Here is a 12,685-nt window from a genome sequence, read left to right on the forward strand (position 1 = left end):
AAAAATTAGCCGGGTATGGTGGTGCATGCCTGTAGTCCCAGCTACTCGGGAGGCTGGGGCAGAAGGATCACTTAGCCCAGGAGTTTGAGGTTGCTGTGAGCTAGGCTGACGACACAGCACTCTAGCCTGGGCAACAGAGTGAGACTTTGTCTCAAAAAAAAAAAAAGGAATCTCATTAAAGGCTAAGTGCAGTGGCTCTCACCTGTAATCCTAGCACTCTGGGAGGCTGAGTCGAGAGGATCACTTTAGCTCAGGAGTTCGAGACCAGCAGGAGCAAGACCCTGTCTCTACTAAAAATATAAAAGATTAGCCAGGCATGGTGGCCCGTGCCTGTAGTCCCAGCTACTCAGGAGGCTGAGGCAGGAGGATAGTTTGAGCCCAGGAGTTTGAGGTTGCCATGAGCTAGGCTGATGCACAGCACTCACTCTAGCCCAGGCAACAAAGCCAGACTTTGTCTCAAAAAAAAAAAAAAAAAAAAAAAATCTCATTAAAGGTCTGTCTCTGAAATGTGAACATTAACACCAAATTCTACATGCAACTTCAAAGGGTTCAGGAATATAAAGTCCCTGTAGGAAGACCCTGTGAACTCATGTCACTGGCAGAGATTTGAGACTGATTGCATCAGAGAAGGACTGACACAGGAATGAGGACATGATATCTGAGTTCCAGGGGATTACATAGACAGATAAGCATATGAAAAGATAAAAGGATAAATGCATACACACACGTGTGAGTGTGTGTGTGTGTAACTAAAGGCACATCTGCAAAAGGTCATAATCCTGAAGTCTCTATCAATAGGGTACCGTCAGCTCAACCTGACCCACTGTGGCTGTTTCACAGACAGGCCATTTAGAATTGGTACCCACATGATCGCTGCACATTGCCATCCCAGCCAGGCCTTGGCCAGCCTTGAAAGCACCCTCCCTGCAGAGAGTCAGCAGGTCAAATCACTGAGAGCTTTGGAACAACCAGGCCCTTGTTCCCCCACTGATAAGCCATCCTGCCCAACACAGTCCGAGCAGATCGAGGATTAGCAGAATCCAACAGCTGCCCCACCTCCTGAGGTGGAAGAGGGGACAGACAAAGAGTGAGGAGGCCCCAGGTGCCATCAGAGGCTGCCTCCCGGATGTGCCCCTTCCTGACCTTGCAGTTGGGTTCATTGTTTGGGTCCAGAGAACCATGAGAGGCATCAAAATCAAAGCCACACCTGCCAACAGGTGGCACAAATTTCACCCAAAAGATGATTCAATTCCCCTCAAATATCCAAGAAAAATAAGACCCAAGACAGTTGGGTTTTGTCTCCTACTTGTTATCATATACAAACTCCAGTTCTGCCCTGTGAGGAAAGGTCAACTGTCATTTGATGCAAAGGTCTATGCATCTGACATTTCAGAAATGCCCAAAATGGGACCGTTGGCAGATGGAACTGTAGCTGAGGTCGACAGTAGGGGATCCCCAGTGGGGCTGGAGGGAGCCCACAGCCTGGGGCGGGCAGGGACCCAGCCCGATGCCCGGCCTGCAGGTAGCCGACCACCAGGCGTAAGCAGGCATTCACCACCCCCTTAGGCCAAATCCGCCCCTCTCCACACTCCTGCTTTGTGAGCTGTGATTCCGCCAAACGGCACAACAGCACGTGGACAATATAGAGCACAATCACAAACCTCCCGCGGTAGGAACCCAGATGATGACGGGCCTTCTCCTGGTATAGAAGGAGAAGAGTTCTAGAACGTGGGGAGCCATTCAAGGAGATAACAGGTGAGAAGGGGCCTGGCGTAGACATTGGAATTTCTTGAACACGAATGAGAACCTCAGCAGCCTGCTGATGACACCCAGGTCTCATTCCAGGGATAGAGAAAGGGCTAAACCAATTATGTAAATCCCGGGCTGAACACCCTCCACCCTGCACTCACCCTAAAACAAAATCCGAACTCGGCCATGGTGCGACCCTCCGGGCGCATCTGGTCGCAGGTAACAGAAACCAGATGTTGGCTGTTTCCCCCGGGGTGTCCGGCGTAGACCAGCCCCGAGCTGGAACCATCTGGGTTCAACATGGCCCTTCCCACCCCTCCACAACCCTCTGGGGGCGTCTCCTCGGCCTGCAGCTGAGCTCCTGCCCTGACACCCCTGCAACTAGTCAAGCTCTTGCCCACTTCAGGTTCTTTGTAGTTTCCAGTCGCCCCAAATCCAGTGCTCGCGCCCAGGTCTTCGCACACCTGGATCCTTCGTGTCAGCCACATCTGGGATAAAACCTGACTGAGCACAGTTGTGCATGAACATCTGTACAAAAGGACACCATGCCCTCCCTCCCTCAGTGTCCTCACCTGAAAACGAGGGTGCAGAACGGACGAGAAGGGTAGTTCTCAAGTTTCAGCCAACCTCCCTGCACCTCAGCCCTCACTTATGAAAGCAGAACCTGGGAGTGGGGGAAGAGAGGAACCAAAATTAAAACTTTTGACGCCCCTCCCAGGTGATAGTGATGTCCACAGGCACATCCAGATTCTTCTGAACTCGGAAGGGATGAAAGGGCAGGGCCGGGCCCACGGCTGCCATGGGACTCTCCAGAGAACCTTCCAGATGCTCCACCCAAACCCAGCTAGGGCAGCTCCCAGCTGCAGCTTCTTTTCCCTGACAGCCTGGCCCCCGCACTTCACCCCCTTCTGGGAAGGCAGAGGGAGCCTCGCTGTTTCCCACGGGCCATCAGCGACCCTGGGGCTGGAGCCATGTGGGTGGCAGGCACTGTTCTGCCGCCATCCTAGGACAGTGCCGGGCATGACGCACGCTTGTGGGGATAAAGCAATGAACAAGAGCTCACAGGGCCTTCACTGTGGGACTTTTCAGAGCCCACAATGAGCTAAAAGCCTCAGAGAATCTCCAGGAGGGGCTCACGGAGCCGCCTTGCCCAGCTCAGTCAGGGGACAGCAGCCAGGACACGGATGCCACAGGGATCAGGGGGACGGGAGAGCGGTTAGTGCTATTAGTAGATGAAGGCACAAGAATGTCCTGCATCTGGGGGCTGATTAAACCCAACGGACAGGGACCGCCTCATCGAGTCAGTCCAGGCACATCTGAACGGAATTCGCCGCGAGGACTCGTTCCTTAGGTTTCTACTTTCTGCCACCGTCTGTGCTGGGCTCTTTATCTGCTGCCTCCTTGCTTCCCAGCAACCTCTTCCCAGGGGACGTGCAGCCCCAACGCACCAAGGCCCCCCCAACGCAGGGCCTGCGGCCACTTTCTCTCCCGGGGATGTCTGTCTGCAGGCTGGTCGCAGATCACCTACAGGACGCCTGCTCAGCCTTCAGACGTCAGCTCTCGCGCCACCTCCCAAGGGAAGCCCGCCCAGATCGCCCCTGTTCTCTCACAGGACTGAGCTCCTTTCCCTCACGATGCGCCCTTTTGCACGGCCCCTCAACACATAATGATGGACACAGGATTAATTACTTCGTGACTGTCTGTCCTCACAAACGTGGAAGCTTCCCTCATCCAGGAACTGAGTGGGATCCTGCCAACTCCAGTGTCTGCAGCACCTGTCACAGAGCCTGGCACATTTGTGAAGAAATAAATGATCGAGGGCAGTGGAGGCTCAGAGAGGTTAAGTGACTCCCAAAGGTCACACAGCTGTCAAGTGGCCCAACCAAGATCTGAACCCAGAACTTCCTGACACCTGTGGTCAAGGTCGGCTGCTCTGCTGCTCATGGGCTGAAGACAGTAGGTGCTCACTCAGCGGCAGCTGCTGTCTATGCCCAGAGCACCGCACAGGCACCAGCAAGGGCTCTCCCAGGGTGGGTGCCTCCCGGCCTTGCAGACCCCTGTGCTCTGCGGCTCACCAGCTCCCCTAAGCCTCCAGACAAAGGAAGGGTTGACATGAGCAGGAACAGAAACCTGGCTGGCCTGCCCCTGGCCAAGGTTCTCCGAGCACTCTGCACGCCTTTCAGGAAGACACCGGCTGATGCTCTCACAATGAGCAGGTGCTGATCTTGGCAGGCAGCCTGGGTCACGCCACCCTTATCAGCACACTCGGATCGTGTTCCTTCGTGTCTGACGACTATACCGACAAACACGGATCTATAAAATCGGGGTGCAGTCTTGTCCTCAGCAGCTCAGAGGCAAGAACAGGAAGAGAAGCAGTTTCCGAAAACTTCCACGCATCCGCGCCAGGCAAGGTAAGAACTCGCTGCAAAGCAGAAGGTGGGAGTCTGAGGTGGGAACAAGCATGGGACAGTTCATCTAGGACAGATGACTAGGTTGATGCATTTCAAATCGCTTTAGCAATGTCCTTCCCTGCTAAAATGAACAGCTGTGCCCAACACTCTGCCTAGCACGGGGACGGTGGTTGACAACTGCCGATTAGGTGACTGCTTTTCAGAGAATGGGAAATTTATTCCTGGGAGTTCCAAAGGGTTTCATGCAATGGAAAGTCCAACAACATTGCCATCAACTCAGTCACATGCACAGAAAGGTTTTTTATTCCTAAAAGCATGCCTACATGTTGTGTGAGATACTGCGGTCGAATTTCTAACAGATGAGGGTAAGATTTTAAAAACTGATGAAAACGTGTTGAGTTTTCTTCATTAAGGCCAATTTATTCAAGGTGAAGAACTGTTGCTGCCTTCAGATTATGTCCTTCCCTACATTTCTGCCAGAGCCACTCTTTTTTAGGGTGTTGGCAAATGGCAGAGGGCTTGCTTTTGTTCCCAATTCTGCATGGCAAGAGCGAAGACCCACCACGACATTTTAACAAAATGGGACAGTGAGGCAAAGGGTGAGGAACTCCAAACGGGGTCACCTTGCCCCACCTTGCACTAAACGTTAGAGACGCACTTGGGACTCATAGCAACAGAGGAATGTGAGGTGGGAGGTGGGGTATGGTCTCCAAAAGTCACACAGCACAGCTCCGACTCAGACGGGGGTCTCTTGAATGGGTGTGAGCCCAGCTGTCCCTGCCCCCGCTGAGGCTCAGAATGGGGACCAGATTCGCTGGGAAGGTTATATAGACGTTGCAGGAAGAGTACTTAGCACACTGACCAGTACAAACGTAGGGTCCACTGGGCAGATATTTAGAGACATTTCTCAGTGAAAAGAGAGGGACTTGAGATTGCACTTATATAGGTGCAATATATAAAAATGCAATATAAGTGCAATATATAAAACTCTCCAGTTCCCCACTCAGTGACTAAGAGGGCTCTGAGGACATGAGACTGAGGAAAATGGCATGAGAATGCTTGCCCCAAGAGGTAAAGCCACTGAGGAGGTCGTGGCCTGTACTCAAATGCTATGACCAGCTGCCACAGCACGTTCAGGCAAAGTTAAAGGGAACTAGAGGCCAGGCACAGTGGCTCACACCTGTAATCTTAGCACTCTGGGAGGCTGAGGCTGAAGGATTGCTCAAGGCAGGAGTTTGAAACCAGCCTGAGCAAGAGCAAGACTCCATCTCTACAATAAATAGAAAGAAATTAATTGGCCAACTAAAAATATATAGAAAAAATTAGCTGGGCATGGTGGCGCATGCCTGTAGTCCCAGCTACTTGGGAGGCTGAGGCAGAAGGATTGCTTGAGCCCAGGAGTTTGAGGGTGCTGTGAGCTAGGCTGACGCCATGGCACTCTAGCCCGGGCAAAGAATGAGACTCTGTCTCAGAGAAAAAAAAAAGAAACTGCCTGCCACTTACTAGAACATAGCCCCACGCACACCAGGCACAGACTAGAATGTGTACTGTGGGAATGGCGCCTCCCACAAGAGCCAGGACCCACGTACGTGTCCATCCTGCACAAATGTGCGTGGCGGGACCGTGGCCCACTGGGAAGGAGGTACCTGAAGAAGTCCTCCTTTGCAGGAATCAGCCACCAAGATGCTGCCTCTCTGGGCCCTGGCTGTCGTGGTGGCCATCCAGGCACAAGACCTGCCGACACCACTGCTGGAAAATCTTCCTGTCCCAGTACCCTCTGGGCCTCTCTCCAACACTCTCTCACTGGTTGTGCCCCGTGAACCACGCCACAGAAGCCCGCCACTCCCCAGAGTCCCTCCACCCAGAAATAGTCCAGCGGTGACCAAAGGACGCAAGTGCTCACCCGTGGCCAAACACTTCATCTCAGACGGCAAACTCAAGGACCGTGAGTAACGGCCCTTTCCCCACACACCTCTGCTCCTTCCCACCCCACACACAGGCTTCTCATGTCTGAGCCCAGAGGGTTGCTTCTGCCTTCTGAGCGAGGGGGTCTCGAACCTGAGGAGGCGCTGGGATCTCCTTAGGAGCCTCTAAGCAGAGCAGCCCCGGGGGCTGCACTCCCCGCGCTGCTGCCGTGGGCCCGACCGCCCGGCGCCCCCATCAGCTCCGGGACACCCCTGAGGCTGCTCCTCCAGGTGTACACATGGGCCAGGACTGGTCCACGCAGCCCTGGAAAAGGGACCTGTTGGACCAGCAAACTGGCTGATACCTGCCTTCAGGGGCCTCTTCCCACCTGGAGGCTGTGCCCAGACACCCCCAGCCCCCACACTGGGCTCCAGAGCTCACCCAGCCGCCCACGGGTGTTTAAACCTCAACCTGCTGTACCAGCAGCCAGGAAATGAGAAATCCGGGTGCTACCGCCAAACCCCTAGACCAGACTTGCTCTCTCCAGAGTCCCTTTCACTCCCTCCCTGAGTCTCGCCTTCCTCCGCTAGGGAGTGAGGAATCGAACCCTACAAAACCCCAGACGCTGAGAGCAGAGCAGCTGGGGAAGCTGAGGCTGGGCAAAGAAGTGCCTCCTACTTGAGGGACAGGAAAGGAGGGGACCTACTGGCAAATGAAGCCAGCAGGAAAGCCCTTGGGGGTCCCTTAGCAGCCCCCCACCTATCTGAGGCCAGGGCCTAAGTCAGCCTTTCAGGATAAGGGCACAAGGCCACCCAGGGAGACTTGGCACCTGCTGAGTGACCACAGGGCCAGCCCCACAGCTCCAGGTAGATGCTCTGCCTGTGAAGGAACACGTGCTCTGCTCTTCCCAGCATCCTTCCTCACTGCCAAATGCTTCAAATATAGATGAGAGTCCAGCTATGTACCCATCACACAGCGATTTGGTGGCGGCAGTAGTTTACTTTCAGACTTAAAAACATTAAAAGGTAAATATAGGAAACACCTACATACCCTCTGCCTAGATTAAGGAATAAAGCCAGCCCTGGGGCTGGAGGCCCTGGGGACCCCTGCCAGGCCCCATAGCCCGCCCGCCCTCCCCTACAAAGCAGGCCTCTAGCCCTGCTGTTTCCATAGCAATTTCTTTACATTTTATGACATGTTAAAATTCCCTCGCAATGAAAAACATGGCACTCCATGCCATAAAGTTTCCAGAATAGGGCACGCACTCCTCCAACCCCAATCTTACAGTCAAGAGTGGGTCTGACAACACTGAACGAGGAAGTCTGCCCATTCCTTGCAGTGCTCGATTGTATTAGGTGACTCCTCGATTAGTGAGTCTGTTGCATCTAATGTTCCCAGTTTTGTGCTACTCCAAGCCAGGCTGCTCAGAACTCTCCTGTGGGTCTCCTGCTGCACAAGTGCAAGAGACCCCCCACGCCCCGGCGCAAGCCTGGGAACGGGCTGTGTCCACATCACCCCACACAGGCAAAGACTCTCCACAATGCGGGGGCCCACATGGGGAGCTGCCTCTGGCCGAACCAGCTGGGCAGCCACAGCAGGAATATGTCTCTCTACGCTTTTCAGATTTGGCCACCATACTGCCGCCACAGATTGAGAAGATGCTGAAGAGTAAGAAGGTTGACCTGGCCGGTTTGCTTGGGAACTTGATAGCCACAGTGAGCGACTCTGGCCTCCTGTCCCTTTTAAACATCACGTCATCCCTAGATATACTTGGAGGTGGTGGCCTTGGTAGCATCCTAAGCCCGGGAAGTGGCAAGTCCCCGCAGCTCCCACTGCTCTCAGAAGCCACCGGTGCTGTCGGTGACCTGCTGCCCCTGGGCCAAGACGGACTGGGTAGCCTATTACCCATCGGCGCAGACAAGAACCCCGGAAAAGGACTCCTCCCGAACCCCGTAAAAGGACTGCTCGACGGTGCTGGTCTCTCTGGCCTCCAGCAGCCCCTCAATGACGTGGTCGACAAAGTAGGCCAGCTCAAGGACTCCACCCAGGACGTGCTCAGCGGCACCCTGCAGTCAGACATTACCAAGAAGCTCACGGGCCTGCTGGGAGACATTAACGTGGAAGAACTCTTGCTGGGGTAAGTGCTTCCTTGACCCCAACACTCCTGGCGCCAGAAGCCAGCTCATTTGGCACTCAGGCTCAGCCTCCAACATCCCAATGAAAGGGACAACCACGTTGTCACTGAGCAACACATTCGCTCCGTGCTGCAAACTGTGCCCTTTCCAGGGAAATGGGTTCTGGGTTTCCTGAGCACAGAGAACTGGGCTGGTGCGGGGGCCGGGGGTTCTAGGGACTGGATGTGGATTGGGGGGCTGTTAACTGGTTGCTTCTGAGGTATCCTCCTGCTGGTTCCTTGAGCCAGGACTCACTCTAGATGCTGTCACTTTGCAGATTGGAGGTTCAAAAGGTGACTGTGAAGGACATGAAGTCGACTGTGGCAGGGGATGGGATCCACACGCACGTCACGACTACCGCCTCCGTGGGTGGAAAAGGGTGAGCCTGTTCCCACAGCAGTCCGCTGGGTCACCAGGCCCAGAGGTGTAAGTGCCAGTGTCCCAGGGCAGGGTGGAGACAATGGTGAGGACAGCAGCAAGGGTGAGGACGGGACAAACTGGGCACTGGACACACCGGCCCTTCCCCCAGCTAAAGGGCAGGCAGGATAATGACCCACGGAGCCCCGTCCTCCAGTAGGATAGGCAAAGATTTCCATGGGACACCTGCACAAGCCCACGCTTGGGCACTGGAGAGACCATCCAAGGGGAACACATCAAATGGTGACACCTTGCATGTTCCTAAGGCCAGGGGACTTCCCAAATAATGTCGACTCTCCATAGAGAATCAGCCCACTCAGTATAAACACGGTCCTATCAGATGGGGGAAACAGAGCTAATTAACACGTCCTCAGGGAGCTGCAGGGTATTGTAAATGCATGCACGCATCCACCCAATGTGTAGGTCAGAAACACCCCTCTGGGACAGACGCTTGCTGGGTACAAAGACATGCTGTCCTCAGTCAGGATGAGCCTGGGGAGAGGAATGTGTTCACAGCATAGGCTCAGGGCACCCAGGAAGACGTCAGAGTCACAGGGCACCCCACTGGGTAGATGATGGCTTTGTGGACCTAGACACTCAGTACTGATACCTCTCACTGCCCTAGCAACTACTTGTCTATGAACCTTCTTGTCTATGAACTCCTTGGAACCTCTCTACAACCTTACCGGAAGGGCAGTGCTATTTCCAGACTGGAACACCAGTTTAGACTGGCAAAAGCGGTTGCAAACCTTGCTCAGAGTCACACAGCTAAAATATGGCACTGACAGCGAGGGTTTTAACCCAGGCAGTCTGGCTCCAGCGACAGTGTCTGTGACTACTACAGTTAGCAGGACCAAGAAGAGCCATTCTTCTGATCCAGAACATCTCATGTTAGGTCAGTGGTGGGTTTTTCTTATGCTGTTGCCCTCACGACAGAAAGTCGGGATGCTGGGCACAAAAGTGGACGCATGATGGACTCCTTCCGTACAAGTTGGCCTTGTGCCAACACTACCACACAACCTCCGAGAAGCTGGTTAGGAACATGATTTTCTCTCTCTCTCTTTTTTTTTTCCTTTCTTTTTTTGGAGACAGGGTCTTGCTCTGACTCCAGGGCTAGCATGCAGTTGTGTCATCATAGCTCACTGCAACCTCCAATTCCTGGACTCAAGTGTTCGTCCAGCCTCAACCTCCCAAAGTGCCAGGATCACAGGCATGAGCCACCACGCCTTCCCAATTTTGTCAAATGGTGCTTGACTCCTCTGTACCCTGGGTGTAGGGTTCAGCCAGCCTTGGGCACATTGCCTGGAAAGCAACAAACATCTCCCCTCCTCCATGAGCCTTGACAAATACCTGAGGGTCATTCCAACATCGAGTATCACTGGGCCTTAGTAACACCTGGCAGCCAGGCCTGCCTTCATCCGCGTCTTGCTCTCCACAGCCTAACTGGACCCGTAATCAGCCTAGTGGGATTTGAAGTCCACGGGGATGTGACTCTGAAAATTGGCGCTTCCACAAACAGCACCCACTGCGTCAAACTCCAGGTCCTGGAAAAAACCATCAATGCCAACAAAGTGACCCTTCAGCTAATGAAGACGTACGTGAGACCATTTGTTTCATTTCCTGGATCAACTGGCCTCAGTGCCAGCATGTTCCCCCTGGTACTACCCTTGGGCATGAGCTTCTCCAACGCAATGGTTTCAAGGATCAGTAAACAGAGGCCCACACAGGGTCTCTGCTGAGGAACGGCCCACTGTGGTAGACTAGCCTTTTCTTACAATCGCCAACAAGTGCCTGCCAACTGCACTTTCAGTAATTCCTTTCCATTCTGCATGAGCATTACACTTACCTGGATTAACATCCAAAGACACATATGGGCAGACAGTGCAAAGTCTCTCTCTAACCTGGAAACACTAGCTGGTTAACTGCCCTCTCTAGAAGCAACCAACAAATCCAGTCTCTTGTGTTTGCTCTCAGAGGTGCTATTTGCCACATGCAAGTAAATGTGCATGCATATGGAAACACACAGAAAGGGGCAAATGTTACATACATCTTTCTGCACTTTTGTGTTTTATATAAAAAATTCCTGGGAACCTCTATCATCTGGGTATAAACAGCTGCTTCATTTTTCATGTCTCCTTCGTATTCCCTGATGAAGAGACACTATATTTAACCACTCCCTATTCAAAGAATATTTGATTACTTCCAGTTATTAACTTTTTATTTTTTTTTTTGAGACAGAGTCTCACTTTGTTGCCAGGCTAGAGTAAGTGCCGTGGCATCAGCCTAGCTCACAGCAACCTCAAACTCCTGGGCTCGAGTGATCCTCCTGCCTCAGCCTCCCGAGTAGCTGGGACTACAGGCATGCACCACCATGCCCGGCTAATTTTTTCTATATATATTAGTTTGCCAATTAATTTATTTTTTATTTATAGTAGAGATGAGGTCTCGCTCTTGCTCAGGCTGGTTTCGAACTCCTGACCTTGAGCAATCCACCCGCCTCAGCCTCCCAGAGTGCTAGGATTACAGGCGTGAGCCACCACGCCCGGCCAGTTATTAACTTTTGAACACAATTGCAAAAATAAGGTCACAGAGGAGTCTGTCCACCAGTGGCCACTAAAGGATAAGATACTCTAGGTGGGCCTGAGAGGCAGACGTCAGGTGCTATGGCCGTGTTGCCAGGAATCCTTGAATCTTCCCTAAGGACGAGGGCTGAGGGTGGAAGGGCCAGGGCGTGGGCACAGATTAAGCACAGGACGTCACCGCTGCTGTTTCACCGATGGGGGTTTCCTCCTGCATCTGGGCAAACCCACAAACACCGGACTCACCAGCTTCTCCATGGGCTTCTTTCCCAGGCTCACAGGTGCTTTGCCTCTCCCCCTCCCTATGCCGCTGCCCTTGGATGACATCATTCCTCAACTGTTGACAGTAAATATGAATGAGAACGTAAGTCCTGGGGAAGGGGAGGGCCCCCTCAGTGGGCAAGACAGAGAGGAGCCCCTCCCCCAGATAAGGTCTGATGCCAGGGGAGACTCTGGGACGAGACATCAGGCCCTCAGGAGGCCCGAGACTGGGGGACCAGCAGACCCCTGGCCAAAAAGAGCCCACCAGCAGCACTGGGACAGATGACTTCTGCCAAAAAGGAGGCCCTACCCACCCTCCCCAAATAAAGGACAGGGAAAAGGGGAGAAAGAAAAGAGGAGACAGGCTGATGGTCCACCCTTAGCAATGCTAACTGGTGGTGACTTCACAGACTGAAGAACCAGACGCCTCTGACATCATTCTCAGTGATGGCAGCGAATGCAAGAACTGTGAGTACCAACGCTTCCCCTCCGTGGGCCTGTCTGGGCCCGTGGGGAGAGATGGCCGAGACTCCTGAGGGTGACACACAGAAGATGGGGCTGAGATGCGCCACCACGCAGCTCTCAGCACCCAAACAGCCTCTCCTCAGCACCTTCTGGGCAGGAAACGCCCCAGGTCACCTGACTCTCAGTACCACTTTGGCTTAGTCCCCGGGAAGGAAACAGGACAAAACCCCTTGGGGTCTGCCCTGGAGCTCCCCACACCCAGATGACTTGCCAGGGGCACACACGCAAGGAGTCTGCGCCGCCAGCAGCCCCGGCCTTCACCCTGGGAGGCTGAGAACCAGAAATCCCTCGATGTCCCCAGATACATGCAGAGAGACAGGGATACTGGACATGGTGGGTCAGTGGCCACCAGAGAGCTGAAGCAGGAAATCAGTGACATGTGACAAGTTCAGAGTAGATGATACACGGGCCCACCCAGCCAGCCTCTTCCTCCTTGGAGATTTTGGCACATCACAGAAGGTGCTGAGTCCCCATGCCGGCTCCCTCCTCGCAGCCTGCTTCCACATGGGTGAGGAGGAGCCAGGGAGGGCACCGGCTTTCTGCTTGGGACAGAGACAGCAGGAGGGGTCCACCCTGGTCTCCACGGGGAGGGTGGCGGCCAGCACACAGCACGGCATCCAGCCACCGTCAGCGGTTTGCTGGGGTCTCTCCATTGCCTCTCTCT

The sequence above is a fragment of the Microcebus murinus genome, chromosome 16, assembly GCF_040939455.1.
Source record: "Microcebus murinus isolate Inina chromosome 16, M.murinus_Inina_mat1.0, whole genome shotgun sequence".
Taxonomy (NCBI): Eukaryota; Metazoa; Chordata; class Mammalia; order Primates; family Cheirogaleidae; genus Microcebus; species Microcebus murinus.